Source organism: Mustela lutreola, chromosome 8 (assembly GCF_030435805.1).
Source record: "Mustela lutreola isolate mMusLut2 chromosome 8, mMusLut2.pri, whole genome shotgun sequence".
Classification (NCBI taxonomy): Eukaryota; Metazoa; Chordata; class Mammalia; order Carnivora; family Mustelidae; genus Mustela; species Mustela lutreola.
The window spans coordinates 113733834-113750698 of record NC_081297.1 but is presented as its reverse complement, the minus strand read 5'-3'; the positions used below and the strand labels follow the sequence as shown (position 1 = coordinate 113750698).

At 36.1% G+C, this 16865-nt stretch overlaps 1 long non-coding RNA gene across 2 annotated transcripts in view; it reads right to left on the bottom strand.

The window, feature by feature from the left end:
• Window positions 1–11577: 11577 nt before the first annotated feature.
• The window catches only part of LOC131839218 (uncharacterized), a 47839-nt gene continuing 42551 nt past the window's right edge, over window positions 11578–16865 (bottom strand). For both annotated transcript variants that reach the window (XR_009356862.1, XR_009356863.1), the window contains exons 3-4: window positions 13445–13642; window positions 11578–12170 (exon numbers count right to left, since the gene is read on the bottom strand). This is a non-coding gene — a long non-coding RNA (uncharacterized LOC131839218). The remainder of the gene's footprint in view (window positions 12171–13444; window positions 13643–16865) is intronic.

The window sequence follows — 16865 nt, the reverse complement described above, 5'->3', positions numbered from 1 at the left end:
AATGGAGATGAAATATAGTCAAAACTTTCCCTTAGCAAAGCAGAGTTATCATAAATAACACACACATCCTTTGAAATTTCCATTTTGAAAAAGCATAAATCCAAGCCTTTAAGTGAGAAACACCAACAAACAGTTAATATTTAATTAGAGTTCAAACTACTTAACACTTTAAAGCATGGAACTTCACTAAAAATCCCTCTTTTAAATTCACAGCATTTTAAATTTTACTCAGGGTTTTAAGTATTGAATATTACATGGCTCTGGATCCTTCTATTTGTTAAATGACTTATTTTGAACAGCGAGTTGACTCCCTGGAATGCTTATTGCATTTCACTGATTAATGTCTTAGTAGATCAAGAAGTCAAATTTAAAATTTTCTGTCTTAATGGAGAATATTTTAGTGCTACACAATAGAGAACTGAAAGACAGCTTAGTCACTTGGAATTTTAGAAGTTGAGTGAAATAGAAGTTACCTAGAAGAAATGCTACCAAATGGTACATAGACGTAGATGTTTGAAACTATTCAGTCTATAAAATTATCAGGGCTGTAAAATTTAACTAGTTATAAGAATATTTACTGGTCAGAGAACCCTGTCGAGCCATTTTCTCTCTCCCTTCTTCCAACTTCCAAAAGTGGGATACTATGGGAAAAATAGAGAAAATGAAGTGAACAACGTCTATGTACCATTTGGTAGCATTTCTTCTAGGTAACTTCTATTTCACACACATCCTTTGAAATTTCCATTTTGAAAAAGCATAAATCCAAGCCTTTAAGTGAGAAACACCAACAAACAGTTAATATTTAATTAGAGTTCAAACTACTTAACACTTTAAAGCATGGAACTTCACTAAAAATCCCTCTTTTAAATTCACAGCATTTTAAATTTTACTCAGGGTTTTAAGTATTGAATATTACATGGCTCTGGATCCTTCTATTTGTTAAATGACTTATTTTGAACAGCGAGTTGGGCACTATAGTCACAATTTTGTATATAATACAAATGTCATATATGTAAAATTATTATTTGCTATTGTTTTGAGCCATGTAAGATTGTCATTTAAAATAGTTAAACCACTGTGGTGTTTGGGTGGCTCAGTCGGTTAAGTGTCTGTTTTCAGCTCAGGTCATGATCTCAGGGTTCTGAGTTTGAGTCCCTCATTGGCTGCCCTGCTCAGTCTCCCTCTCCATCTGTCTGCTTCTCTCTGTGTCAAATAAACAAAAACTTGTTTAAAAAAGTAGCTAAATAGGGGCACCTGGGTGGCTCGGTGGGTTAGGCCGCTGCCTTCGGCTCAGGTCATGATCTCAGGGTCCTGGGATCAAGTCCCGCATCGGGCTTTCTGCTCAGCAGGGAGCCTGCTTCCCTATCTCTCTCTCTTTGCCTGCCTCTCCATCTACTTGTAATTTCTCTCTGTCAAATTAATAAATAAAATCTTACAAAAAAAAAAGTAGCTAAACCATTAAAATGTTGGCAATTTCCTATAATTCAAGTTAATATTTATTAAACAATATGTGTGTGCTTTGAAATGGGCATTTATTTAATTCCCTCATGTACTTATTGTATACCACATTTTACTGTATATGATTAAACATATTTTCCTGTCTAACTTACAAATTCCTAAGGAAGAGGACTGTTGAATTTTTTTGTTTGTTTCTAATGAAGAAGACCACAAAAAAATTTTTGTTGAAATAATGAATGAGTAAATGAAAGTGGCAGTAGGGAAGAAGCAAATGCAGTTATTGCATTAACATATCCACTTGTAACATCCCTTAGCCAGAACTTTTTTTATAAAACATAGCTAGAGGAGCACCTGGTTGGCTGAGTTTGTTAAGCATTCGACTCTTGATTTCAATTCAGGTCATGAGCTCAGGGTGGGGAGATTGAGCCCCCCATTGGGCTCTGAGCTCAGCACAGAGCCTGCTTAAGATTGTCTCTTTCCCTCTCCCTCTGCCCCCCACCCCTCTGCTCATACTCTCGCTCTCCTTAAAAAAAAAAAAAAAAAAAAAAAAAGGCTAGAAAAGAGAGAAGCTATATAAAATTTCAACTTTTGATATGTAATTTTTAATCTAGAAGCATAGATATTTATCCATTTATTTATTCATGTATTCATCCATTCAACAGTATGTGGCCTGTACCTACTATGTTTTGGACATTATACAATAGGTATGAGAGACAAAAACAATAATAACAAATATTTCTTGAATTCTTATATGCCAAGCAGCATTCTAAATGTTTTACACATTTCAACTCATTTATACTCATAGAACCTATGAAGTATTATCTATAGCTAACAAGTAGTGAAAATAAGAACATAGACAAGTCTAGTAGCTTCTGCACAGTCCATAAATGGTAAAGGTGGGCTTCAAATAATGCAGTCTAGTTCCAAAGTCTATTCCCTTAACCACCACCTAGTACTGCTCCTCCAGATAAAATCCAGACCCAACACCCACTGTACTTTGAGGCTGGAAATCATTTGTGTTTTTTCCATCACTGCATCCTGAGCACCCAGACCCATGGCTAATACATTTATGTACAGAGTATCTATTGTTGAACAAATGAGGGAATGCTCAAGAATTCTTCTAGGGGAGTGGTATGATGAGACAAAATCTTTAGTAGAGACAGAAAAAAGGAATATGGAAGGTCTCAGGATGCAGGACCTAACCTTGTCTGATAGAATTAGGAGAGGTTTTTTGAGAAACATGCACGCCATGTTTGGAAGAGATCAGCCATAATGGTATTCTTCGTGTAGAAAACAGCATTTGCAAAGCTCTGAGTCTTGAACTAGGTTCTACTTCTGGGTATTAGTAGACTATAGCAGAGATGAAAAAGCTGGGAAGTTCCCCTGGGGTAGGACTAGAAAGGATGATGTGTCTCAAATTCAGGAGATTCCATTTAATCCTATGGGCACTGGGGAAGGCAGCAGGCTTTGTTTTCTTTCTTCTTTACTCTCTGAATCTACCCCCTTGAAAGCCTTTCAGTTCAGGGCCATCTGGGTAGCTCAGTCAGTTAGGTGTCTGGTTCTTGATTTTGGCTCAGGTCATGATGTGGTCTGAATGATTGTTTCCTCATTTCCAACTTTTGTAATTTTTGTCTCCCTAGTCCCGTTCTGTTTTCCTTGGCATTGGAAGATTTTGTCTCACTTGTACTATCCAAAACTTTTACTAAAATCTGGTCCTATTTAAAGAGGGAATGAGATTTGTGGTATCCAAACAGAAATTCTGAATAACCAACAGTTTTCCTCGAAAGATTTGTGGTTTTGTTTTATTACTGCCTGAAGCACCCAAGTAATTGCCTTTTGTTTCAAAGTGTTCCACATTATCTTGGTGTAACATATTTAAATACCCCTACCTTTATTTTCTAGACATAGTGTAATTTAAAAAGCATTAGCATGCATTTTTTTGTGATATGCTTTAAGCTATGGTCAGCAAAAAGAGAATTATGGGATATATTCTGCTACTGTGTGTTTTCTTTCCAGGAGAAAGATTTATTATCTCCCTAAACCTTCCCTTCTGTTTCTTAATTTTCTCAATTTCCAAAACTAGAATACAAACTCCTCATGAGTAGACTAGAATTCAGTTCTTGAAATCCGTGGTACAGTGCTTTCTACTTTGTAGCTGCTACTGATCAACAAAAGAAAAAAAAAAAAAAAAAAGAATGAATTTCCTAAATAATAGACTCGCTAGTTGGGTACACAATGTTTTTTAATTCTAGTTATTCCCAGGTTAATATAAAGAAGTTGGGTTGTTTGCCACATGATCTAATTATTTATATGTTGTTGTCCTTATAGCCAAACACCCTAAGTTTATCTATAATTCCTCACTGTGTTCTTCCTCTCTATTCTCCCTTTGGCTTCCTGCATTTCACTGAAATTCTCTTTATCAAGGTCACAATGACTTTCATTTTACTATCTTCATCATATTCCAACTCTTAAAACCAACAACACCCACCCTGATATTGAGACTCTTTTATACATCTTAATTTTTATCATGGTTATTTATTAAGAATTTTTTTCTTCTGGAGTCAATATTGGAAACTTTTCAGAAAATTGTCTATTTCTTTATGATTTTCAAATTTATTACTAGGTCTATGAAAAGCAGTCCCTTAAAACTAATTCATATTTCTTCTTTTTCTCCTGTTTTATGTCTAAAATTATTTTTTTTATTACATTTTTTCAGAGTCTATAGTCTATCTTACAATAGCTCCTCCTCATTCCCACCCTTTACAAATATGCAGAAGCAAAAACAAGTACAATAGAAGTTATGATTTTTAAATTTACGAATTGTGCTTCTGTCCTAAAGTTTTATAAATTTTCAGTTTTCTACTTTGATCCCATTTATTTCCATTCCAATATGCTCTGTTAACTATTTTTGTTTCTTCTGTGTTCTTTATTTGAATAATTTATATTAATTTCTTCTTCTTTCTTAATAACAAAATACCTTCCTTAAAACATGTCATTTCAGATGTAAGTATACATTTGGCTGTCTATTCTACATGTTCTCATTTTTCTTTTCTTTGTATCTATGAATTTTATTAATGCAGATTTTATTTTCTATTTAAACAAATGATTTCTCTAGGAATTTTTTTTGAACTAAGTTTCTAAGTTCTTACCGTTTTTAGCTCTCTCTTCCTCTGAGAAATATTATTTTCCATTAATGTCTGGTACTTGCCCATCAGAGCTCCCCATTCATCCCTGACACCCTGTGCTTGGCAGTTACCCCTGCTTATTCCACAAGTCTCTCATGCTTTTGCTATATGTGCATTTAATTTTCATCCTGCATGGTTTTGCAGAAATTATAATTTGTGACTTCCTCTTTTTTTTCCATCCATTCTCCTTGACGCTTTGTATGATTTCTAGGAGAGCAATGGAAAGATAAGTAACTAAGCCACTGCTACTTTTTTGGAGATTGAATTTGTAAAATATTTATAGTGACTTAATAAATCTGCTATGGTGGAAAGGATCTTCTCTTTGCCACAGTGTCTGCTCATTGAATATATGAATATACTTTTTATAGCATCTCATCTCTACTGAAATTAATTTTAAATTAAACTTTTTCATCAACTAATCTAACTTTAAGTTAATTAATGTTCAGGCATCCTGTGTCTATTCAAAGAATGTGTGATTAACATTTTAGAAGCTAAATTGAATTTATATCTAGGGAATTGTACCAAGAGTGGTGGCTGAATTATAAGGTATTTTGTAGGATAATTAAAAAAAAAGAATCTAAAGAAAAACAGCTAATTGTCTATTTGAATGTCTTCAGTATTTAGAAAGCTAAGTAAATCATTAGAATAGGTTATTTTCTTTTCATGCACATACTAATTATTCATATGACCTAGTGAACTATGATGTGACTTTCTTGGTGAATTTGATCCAATTCATTTGTATGTGTGATATGATCAAACTAATTGGTGTCTTGGACTCCTTTAGCTTTTATATATAAAATGGAAGGCTATCCAAATTTAAGAAAAAAAAATTGAGGAAGGAAATTAATATCTATTAGTGTAAGTTTTTAAATATCTCTTAAAAAGAAGTATTTTCTAGTTCCTAATTTTCATGTTTTTAGTAATGGGCTCTAAATAATGATCGATACACAAGATCTACTCTTATCCAAGTTACATGTAAGCCTTCTACATATAAGCCCATTATTCATCACCTTTGTACAGTCTCTCCTCCTGCTAACTAAATTGTCTCTAAAATTTCTTGTGGCAGATTTCTATAGGGCTAAACATCTCATAATATTACACTGCATGTGTTTTTCAAACTATCATATATCATTACCTTTAAAAGTTGCTATAGTCTGCTCAGTCAATTTCTAACACTATATTTTGGATACAATTTTGAACACACCATATTTTTTATACTCTTGTTTAACAGTTTTAATTCAAACTTTCCATTGTTATTTGATTCATTGTTTAAGGGTGCTGAATGGATTCTGCTTCTGAGAGTAAGCTAAATACTTATGTCAAAAATACTCTCGCAATTTTGTGGTTATTGTGTTAATACTTTCTTTCTTTCTTTTTTTAAAGATTTTATTTATTTATTCGACAGAGATCATAAGTAGGCAGAGAAGCAGGCAGAGAGAGAGAGGGGGAAGCAGGCTCCCTGCTGAGCAGAGAGCCTGATGCGGGGCTTGATGCGGGGCTTGATCCCAGGACCATGGGAACATGACCCGAGTCAAAGGCAGAGTCTTTAACCCCTGGAGCCACCCAGGCAACACGTGTTAATAATTTCTACGATACCTACGTTAATGTATTTTCATGTAGTTCACCACCAGCCACACAGACCAATTTCCTTACTAATAACTTACTTGTGATATACACACAGTTTGATCTTTCTCTTCTTTCAGGTCTTAACTCAAATGCTATCTTCTTGGCAAAGCCTTCCCTAGCCTTCCTATTTAAAAATATACTTCCAATGTCCCCTACCCTAATTTATTTCACTCCATAGAATTTATCTTCCTGTGCTGTATTTTACTTATTTATTTGTTTACGGTCTGCCTCCCCTCTCTAGAATTTAAGTTTTATGATGTCAGAGATGCTATATGCCCTTGTTAGTGCTCTAATCACTGTTACTAGAATAATTTCTGGACTGTCATAGTTCTCAATAAATACCTGTTAAATAACAAAAAACAAAACCCAGAGTGAAATAGACATTATGTATAGATAGAAAATGTCAAAGATGTTATAGGAAGTAATAGAAAATGTTTTTAAATAAAACATCTTTTATTATATTATGCAATATAGCATGTAATATTCTTGGTAAGATGTGCCAACAAAAGTTGGTCCATGTAAATTTCTGTATTTCCACACAACACATATCCAGTTGTATAGATCCATAATATTGGGCAGAATCTTGAGGCAGAAAATGAGAATGAAGTTCTTAGTACTCTGGATTCATATTGACAATGAAGATACTAAATAATGGATGAGTTGAGTATGTGCTATGAAGAGTGAGGTTATAATATATAGAGAGTGAAGAGTGAGGTTATAATATAATGAGACTTTGTGTCTCATTCAATCGTCTTCATTGTAACTTGCTTCTCACTGCCAAGAACAACGTAAAAGCTTGAAAAATAAAAGACAGCTCTGACTCTATTGATTTTTTCCCCTATCTTCTGGTACGCCTAGAACTAAGTAAATAAAGACCCCCGTATAATTGCTTCCTCTACCATTTAAGGTGCTCTTTAATGTCTAATGAAGCCAAGCGTTCCGTTATAACCGAGTAGGTAGGGGCATCACTTCCAAAGCAGCAAATACCGATCATAGCTCATTTTGGCACTGGTGCCTGATGCAGGATGAAGGAAGTAGCAATATGCCAGGTGGAGATAAATCACTTAGCTGACTGATTATATCAAATTGCTTCCAATATAATCAGCCGGGACACATTTACCAAACTGGCATTTCAAATCATTATAAGGAAGTTGAATTAATTGCCTAGTTATATGGCTTAATATTATGCGCTCAGTATGTGCCGTTAGTAGGCACTTAAAATGTTAATTATTACATATGGAGGGAAAAATAGAGTAAATTCATAGCTGATTTTTGTTTGTAATGTTAGACTTATTCTTTACATTATGACTCTGGAATATTGTCCTAATTATAAACTCTGTTACTTATCAATGAATGTTTTTGATTAACCTGAAATGTGTACAGAGGCATCAGTGAGAAAATTAGGAAAAATAGACTGCCCCCTACAACATCCAACACCTGAATTTCCTTGTGTCATTCTCCATTTAGAGTCAGTCAAAATTAGATTGCTGCTCATTTTAAAATTTTCCTAGTTCTTCATTGCTATGTCTGCTAGCGCCTGGACCGCAATTCAGCAGTGCTGTGTCCCGTATACATTCTTCTTGATTAAAAGGCTTTACTGGTTGGTTGTGATGAGGTTTTACACAGTCCCTTGATCCTCAGAGTTCACTGTCTTGGCATTTCCACATTTTATTACATAGAGAAAAATGAAACATGGGAAAGATTGGGCCATAGTACACATCATATTTCCAAACTTTGAAACTGGTAACATGATAAATGACAATAAAAATCCATTTTTTAAAAATGTTTTATTTATTTATTTGAGAGACAGAGATCACAAGTAGGCATAGAGGCAGGCAGGGGGCAGGGGAGCAGGCTCCCCACTGAGCGGAAAGCGGATGCAGGACTCGATCCCAGAACCCTGAGATCATGATCCAAGGGTAAGGCAGAGACTTAACCCACTGAGCCACCCAGGTGCCCCTAAAAACACATTTTGAATCCTAATACAGTGACATTGAAATTAATGTAAATGGTGAGTTCCATGATTGCCTCCTTTTTCTACTGAAATATTGAATGCTACCACTTTGATTCCATAACAAATATTTTTTAAGCCTTTTTTAAAAAGTTGTGCTCAGAGCTAACTGATTCCTTTTCTTAGGGACTTTAAGACTGACAACAACATCAAAATTAAAAGTATAAAGAATTGATTGAGACTTTTCTTTATCGCTTCAGAATAATTTGGTCAGAGAAGTCTCTAAAATTTCACTCCAGGAAAAATCCTTCCAAACTGTTAACACTGGCAACCTCAAGAAGGATTACGAGGGTTGTTTTTTTTTTTTTTTTTTAACTTGTTAAAACCAGAAACATTATGTTTGAAATTTAAAATACCTAACAATATAAATTTGATCACAAAAAATAATGGAACTCTCATTTCAAAGAAGACAGTAAGTCTTTAGTTTTTATTTAACATATTTATGGCCCTCCATATATTCATTGCCATAAACTAGAAAATGCACTTACTCCACTGTATTTATTCCCTGGGTGTTTTTATAGTAGACAGTTGCCTTCTTTATCCTGCTGCCCATTATCCGACCATCCGTTATCCTACTACTCTTCTCATTTGGGAAGAATTCCCTTGATTCAAGTGATCAGAGTTCTATCTTCTAATACAAAAGTTCAAATACCCAGGTATCGCATCTCCCTGACTCCCGAGAGTGCCGTGATCCTGAACTAGTGAAGTTCTTCAGCTTTGACCTTGAATCTGCAAAGATGCAAGTACCACTAGAGATGTTAGTGTAGCTGTATTCAGTCTTGTAGAAGAGCCAAGAGTGGCATCCTTCACATAGACTGGACTATATTCCCTGATTCTTAACCAAACTTTTACTGTTTGCTTATTTCCTGGGACTGATTCTCCAGCTTTCCTATGCACTGTTGAACTAATCATTATTTATTTAGAAAAATATTTTCTTTCTTAAGCTCTCCAGAATTAGTGGTGTTGCTTACAACAAAAGGTCTGGTGAAGAAATTGGTATTTGGGAATAGATTGTTGACGACGGATGCTTTGAGAAGTAAGATTTTTTGGATTGGTTATGGGCTAAAGAATGAGGGTGGGGAATGAAAATCTCTGTTATTATGACAGGTAGAAACCTGGCAATGAAGGCACACAAGGCATGAGGAATTCAAGACGGTAAGATGGGATGTCTACTTACAATCATATGGAAAGAAAGAAAAGAGAATAAAGCCTATGTTGTCCATTATGGTGGCCACTAACCCCATACGGCTAATCCCTAGATATTAAAGACTTAGTGCTTAGAAAAAAAGACTGTAAAATACCTCATTATTAATTTTTATACTGTTTATATGTTGAAACGATAATATTTGCGGTATACTGCATTAAATACAATATAAAGATAATTTCATTGGTTTAATTTTTACTTTTTAGAAGGTGACTTCCAGAAAATTTAAAATTACCTAAGACTCATATCTCTGGCTCCTGGATTTTGGCATTGGTTGAGGGAGTGAGGACCACAGTAGCGTTGATTATATGGGTGAGATTCTGGGGGGTTTGAAATATCCTCATATTCCAATGCCACTGCACTCCTCTTGCCAGATTAAAGAAACCCTTTCCCATTTGCTTGAAACACTGTAATTCCCCTGAATAAGAGTAGTACAATAGAAAATTAAGCCAATTTGCAGCAAGGTTAGGGAGGGCCTGAGGACCACAATAGGAGCGATCCTGGTCTATACTTCCTTGGAGTGTAAGTGATCCTTTTCTGTCAAGAAACAGTTTTGAATGAGCTTTTATATATAGATCTTCCACTAGCAGGACTAAAAATCAAAGGGAACAAGGTTCAGGAAGGCCGCAGGGGTTAAGAGTAAAGCAATAGCTTATTTTTTATGACCGTCATGAGCTGATCTGCTCAGGTTTGGTGAAAACCCAACACTGAGTGGAAGGGAAGGATTACTATTTGATGAGTGTCTTTTTTGTTATTAGTGAATGTTAGTTGGCCCAGGGCACAGGAGGAGCATGTGTCTTCATGCACAGTGGGCTGAAGCACATTGGAATTTACTGAGAATATTGTTTGTAAAGACTATACTTAACTATTGCCATTTTCTTACAAAACTATATTTTGGAAAATTGTATACTGTCAATTAAACTGCTTTTGTGTAAGCTGGATCAAGCCCTGCCTTTACAAAAAAAAAAAAAAAGAAGAAGAAGAAAGAAGAAAATTAAGCCAATTTCTTTCATATCCAACGATCCATTTTTCATGGTCTCTAGGGTTCCAGTTAGGAATCATGTACCAACATGGGTCCTACAGGCTCAAAGAATTTCAGAACATGGATATTCACTTCTGTAAATGTGTGGCAACATGAGTGAAAATAGATTCTAAGTGTGCTCAACAAAAGGGAGCAATATAATTTGAAACTGGGCTGACGGTATCGGTATGAGCACATCTCCCAGAGTTTATTGCTTCAGTATCTTAGTTCAGTCAGCTGACACGGGTCCAATTGTTTGCTTCCCTAAAGTGACTTGTGGCTAGTCACCCATGTAACTTGCCCAAACATTTCAGGGAATTGGTTCACCAGTTAGCTCCCAGTATCACCCATCACCACCGCAGTCTGTCAGTAAGAAGAGGCTTACTGTAGTCAGAAATTTGGTGGAGTTCTGACCAAAGTCTGCCTCTTGGCTGACTCAGCGGAATCTAATTCACAGGACTTTTATTTCACAATTCCTGAAATTGTTCTGTAAATTCCATTTCTGCTCAAGTTATCCAGAGTCCATTTCTATAGCTCACAACAGAAGGCACTCACTGACTGATGTAGATTTATGGAACTTAGTAATGTCCTCTGTTTATCAGAAGGGGTACAGATATTGATAAGAATACACCTTTTAAGTTCAGCTTTGAAACTGAATAACTATGACTTTGAGCACATACCATGTTCACTTGTAAAATTGGGATATTTGATTGTATTTTGAGTTGCTTCCAAGGCTAAAATTTGCAATATTTTAACCATAACATAATCTACATGCAATAAATGTCTACAAACTAAATTTACATTTCACCCAATGATTTGACAGCTGCTACCCCAAATATTCCTGTGTCAACAGAATTAGAATTATTGGCAAAGCCTGCTCTAAACCCGAGGTTATTTTCCTGCTGAGTGATATATCCAACAAAGTTCTAAAATATGAAACGACATTCACTGTTTATCTCCCGAAAAAGTGCTCCCTATTATTTTTTTTGAACCTTGTGGCTAGAGATTTTGATTGTTAATTTAACAATAATTACAACTAAGCCAACTTCTTTAGTCTACAATATAATATAATCTCCAGGACAGTGTGGAAAACAATTATAAAAAAGATTAATTTTATAAATACATCACAACTGTGGTTAGTGCCCCAAAATTTAATAGGGTGCTGTGAGCACACATAACGAGGCACCTGGCAGGTAACTGCCTTGGCAGAAGCAATGTATTTTTCAGAGCTACGATGAAGGTAGAATCTGGATCATATTAAGGCCTGTGGCTATGGGTCCAGGGCTGTTCTCCAGTTGATGTGTTTGATGAAGATCAAACTGAAACACAGGACAATGTATGGGGTGTCAGTCTGATGACATACTTTATTAATCCTCCTTTCCTTTTGGAGTTCTCAAAGGCCTTGGATCCAGCTTTCTTCCCTTTATCAGCCCCAAATTAGGTGTTCACATCACTTGAGAAAGATAGTAATGAAAAGGCAAATAAATGTCTTCTGGTGGCCTCGAGCATCAAGAGATCTGCAGAGCTCTGCCTTCCGTGGATGCAGCCTTTCTTCCTCCCGGTTAGTTCCACTTTCTTTTAAACTTAGAGAATAAAAGTTTCCACCTGCAGGAAGTAAATCCAAAATTCTCCTTGAGAAGCAGCATTCCCATAAAAATCCACTATCTGCAAAGCAGAAAATAGATTTTCTTTTAGGCTAGTGTTCTCATTTTCTTTGCCACTTTAGTTTAATTTAAGTCCTGGGCATGAGTTTATTTTCACAGAGGTATTTATAGAGAGAAGAAGAGAGAGAGAGAGAAGTTTAAATTTGAATTTCTCCAATGCCTTTAAGATATCAAGGCTCTCTCCAAGGAACATGAATGTGTTTCCTTCATAGTGGCGTCTTCCAAAACATGATGGCTAAGAGCCAGGCTCCAGAGCAAGTAGATGAGGTTGTTACTTATGCTGTCACCATCGTGTGACACCCTTTACTCACCCAAGCCTCAATTTTCCGGTCTGTAAAATGTGGCAATAATAAGATTCTGGTGAGGATTGAATGAGATACGTATGTAGAGTGTCTGGTACAGTGCCTGGCCAATATGTGCACACTAGATGTCTGCTACTAACATCATCATCATCATCACCATTTTTTTAACAAATAGTACCAGAATATCAGTGGATGTTCTGGGCCACAGAAAGATAGGGAAAGGAGCGTATTCATGTCACATAGGCAGCCTCTAAAAGTAATTTAATTTATATCAAACCTATGCTCATCTACATTATTCATTTTCACCATTTTTATTGACTATGCCTCTTTGGATTAACCTTTATTTATTGCATTACAAAGCAGCACATTAAAATGTTTGAGTAAGATCTCTGGAGTCAGAAGGCCTGGAATGCAAATGCAGTCTCTACCATTGGGAGCTAAGCCTTGTCAGACCAGTTACCTCTCTGAGCCTCTGTTTTTACATCTCTAAAATAGGGTTACTAATAGTGTCTACCTCACAGAGTTGATGAGAAGATTAAATGAGATGAGATATGTCAAGTTTTCAGAAGAGAGCCTAGCACAAGCTGAACATTCAAGAAATGTCAGTTCAATATAATTATATTACAGACTATCATGGATTTGGCATGTTCTTCTTCCAAAATCAATAGTGTTCTCATTTCTTATCCTGTAAAGCCTGTTTAAGGATTTTGCGCAGTGTGCTAAGAGTTGATAAAATTTTCATTGAAAAAGTTGAGGCTGAAAGAAGCAGTCTTGCCAAATCTCAAATTTTCAGGATCGATTCAAGCAATTTTGTGATATCAGTCAGAGTTCAGTCAGAAAAATAAAGGAACTACTCTGTGATTTCAAGCAGGAAATAAATTTAGTGCTGTGAACTAGTGACTTAAAAATACATAAGAAGGGCTGGAAGAGCAGTGATTGTGGAAAGTACTCACTATTACTCAATATTACTCACTGTTATCACCAGCCATGGCATGATTAGAAAGTTCCAGAAGTCACAGGAAATTTTCACTAATGATCTCAGCTCACCAGATGAACAATTTCCAGGGATCCAAAGGAGTTGCGAAGAACTGTATGTGCTGAAACTTCTTTCAAACATTGTGGTCTCTGCTTGCTGGACTCTAAACCAGAAGAAGGCTGCTGGCAAAGGATTCTGGGAAATGCATTTCCTAGACTCAGTCACTCTGATATGAGGACAGCAAGGAAAAAAAATTGCATGCTGGTTTTTCTTGGAAAAATAATATGCAAGTCGCTCCTTTGACCACTCAGCATCCATTTGGACACTTCTACTTATATTTAAATTTAAAAGCAACAACAAAACCAGAATTCTTAAATCTAACATATTGAAATTATTTCTTATTCAAATACAGGTGGGCTCACTCTTTTCTTATAAAGGAAAGATACCAAATTCCACCAGTTACTTTATCCAAAGCAGAGTGATGTTTCTTATCCTTCTAGTTTGGTCATGGAAACTGTTGGGTAAACTTTAATTAAACCACAAATTTTAAAGTTACCCACCACAAAAATGCTTTATATAATACAGTAGGAGAAAGAAAAAAAATATATAGGTAAACATACACAAGCATATTCGTAGTGAATCATGTCTGGCACTACAGTGACTTCTGCACCTAGATAGGAACCAAATATTGATTTTAATAACTTTCCTTTTTGGTAACAGTCTTGTCACAATTGTGCTCATTTAGCACTTGAACTGCTTATAATTCTGTACATGGTGAGTTGCCCTAAACCTTAGTGGTCCCACCTGACTTCACATTGCTACAGTCCTTTATTAGTGTCTCCTCCCATAGATGAAAGTGGTAAGAACGTCCTAGAAAAACCCCGCTGTTTTGCATGCTACCCCACTGTGTGGCAGAGATCTTATTTTTCTTTAATAATCAAGACCATTCGCTCCAAACTGGTTAGTGAACCTCTTCTTTGTCTGTTGGTTCATTGGCATTTCATCTTTCAGTTTCATAGAAATTTCATTTGTCCTATGGTAGAGGCGTTCCTCTCATAGGACAGGAAGTTGAAGTTATTAGGACAGGAACTGGGACGTTAGGAATGAAAGGAGCCACTCCCACGCGTTTCCTTGGTTCCTGACCCTTATATTCTCATTATACTTCTAGGTTATCCGGTACCTGGTAAAACCCGTGAATCCTCCAGGTATTAGTTTAATACCTCACTTACAGTGCAATAAATCAGTTCCTTGGTCGGAAACAAAGTTTCCTTTGACGGAACAATGGATCCTATGACAGGAAGTCCAAGGTTGATGCTGCTAGCAAAGTTTATGGGACTAGGAAAGAGAATCTATACCCACAGAGTCTATTTCACAGAGCTCAAATTGCTACCCTTAATGAGACATAAAAATTCAATGTATCCATTTGGCACCTGGTGACTGGCTGATGGTAGGGAATGGTGCTGCACTGGGGACTCAGCCTTCATCTCAGCCCTTGACAAACTGGGTATTCAGTAATGGTTTTCACTGGCTGGAGTAGCTTTCGAGGAAGTCCGCTTATTTGGCTTAACTTTTCATGACTTCCATCCAAACTACTTTGAATACTCTGTTTCTTAATTTATTGAGCAACTACTAGAGTGGTTTTTGAAAGACAGAGGTTAACATGCACATATCAAAATCATCTTGTCTATGAGAGTTTCTTTGGTAGTGTGTACCCTTTGGCGAGGCAGTGTATTTAAGGGATACAAATATCCTTATACTAAGTAATGACCTAAAATGTCCTCTTCTGCTGATCTTTCATTTACCTCCTCCTCTGACTTCTGGTCACCAATATTCCAGTCATGTTCCTTCCATATTCGTTGCTATTTAGTCAATCCATTAAAATAATCTATGAATCGCATATATCCATCCATCTGGTCATTTCCATGACCAGCAAAATGAAATACCAAATGCACTGCTCAAGATTCCGTCTACCAGGAAGATTTCTCTTTCCCATCCTTCTAGGACCCAACTAAGTGGAGTCGTTCTGCTCTAGTCCTCTAGTTCTGACAGGTTGCAAATCTCTTTTTCTGTGTCAAGAAAGAAGTTTTTCTTTCTTATGAGATTGGTTATAAGAAACTCTCCATGGGGCACCTAGGTTGTGGGATTGAGCCCCACATTGGGCTCCCCGCTGGGCTCTCCTTGGGATTCTCTTTCCCTCTGCCCCTTCCCTCCCCACCCCCCCTTGGAACTCTATCTATTCAAAAAAAAAAAAAAAAAGAAAAGAAAAAGAAAGAAAGGAAGGAAGGAAGGAAAAGAAAAGAAAAGAGGAAAAAAAAAACCTCTTCATGATGTCACAGGTATAGGCTGAGGGAGAGGTGACAATTCTTGCTAAATGCCGAATCTAGAGCTTTTGTTCTCAACCATAGGGGAGTCAGATAGCAGTCTATCTTCTGTTTTGGAGGGAATATGTTAAGATGACAGAGGCCACTGGCACTTTAGAAATTGCACTGAGATAGCAGGCCCTCGAATTTTCATGGAGCTCACTTGCCAACTTCTGGCACATTATGTGTTATACAAGGTATCTAGGATACTTATTGATTCTCGTTAACCAGCTCCAAAGAGGATGTCATCAGTGTAGTAAATTCTGAAAACCTATGGGTTGTAAGGATGATTAAGATTCCTGTGGATAAAGTCACCTGGGTGAGCCTGTATGGCTCAGTGGTTAAAGCCTCTGCCTTTGGCTCAGGTCATGATCTCAGGGCCCTGGAATCGAGCCCCACATTGGGCTTCCTGTTCAGCAGAGAGCCTGCTTCTCTCTCTCCCCCTCTGCCTGCTTCTCTTCCTACTTGCACTCTCTATTTCTCTGTCAATTAAATAAATAAAATCTTAAAAAAAAAAAAAAAAGATCCCTCTGGATAGCTAGAAAATTTTAATAGTCCTGGTGAGAAAAAAAAAAACAACACAAAACTGCTGCTAGTAATCTTTTTAATGGGTTTAATTTTAAAGACTGGCTATAGGCTTTCCATTTGTGTGAATTAGTGCTTTAGAAATACTGAAAATTGAGAGAAAATGAAAATATTTTCATATCTAATAAGCAGATTTATAAAACAAAGCAGATGAATAAAATTGATATCTAAGAGTAGGAGTATTATGTAAAAAGAACAGGCAATCATGTAAAACAGTGAAAGAAAGCAATATAGGATCATAAGATAGAAATAAGAACTTAAAAATGGATTTTAGAGAGATAATGAAGATGAGGACTGAGTACAGATAAGGCAAAGGAAAAAAAGCAATGATTATATAGAATGCTATGATAATCCATTCATGAGTTATTTTATTTACTGTAATTACTTTTCTTTTTCAATTAACAGCCATGAAAGGGAAAACATCCCCAGTGCTGAAAAGCATTTAAGAGTTGTATATAAGAAAAATAACATTT